A 418-nucleotide genomic window follows, 5' to 3' on the forward strand; every position below is an offset into this window, starting at 1 on the left:
GGAAAATGATAAGTTAAAAAATAGAATAGGATTATTAAGTAATAAACAAAGAAAAAAAATGAGGTAATAATGCAGCACCAAATCAATCGCTAAATAATGAGATTCTTTTGGTATTACATAAAATGATGAATTTAACCGTTAGTAATATTTTGTTGGGTTTTAGCAAGTGTGAATGGGAAAAGAAAAGAGAGAATATGAAAAGTGAGGGAACTATTTGGAGGGAAATGAAAAGTCATTTGCAAAGCGCAAATGAAAAGTCATTTCTCCCATATCAGCAAAAGAAATGGAAATTGTTGTCCTTATAGAAGGAAACACTTCCATTACTTCTTAAAGAGCTAAGAAGAAGATGCCCCCTCGCGCCGTCGCTCGGCTTTGATTGATTGATAAATTTTTTGGACAAAATTTATTTAATCAGTTT

Source organism: Solanum pennellii, chromosome 1, assembly GCF_001406875.1.
Source record: "Solanum pennellii chromosome 1, SPENNV200".
Taxonomy (NCBI): Eukaryota; Viridiplantae; Streptophyta; class Magnoliopsida; order Solanales; family Solanaceae; genus Solanum; species Solanum pennellii.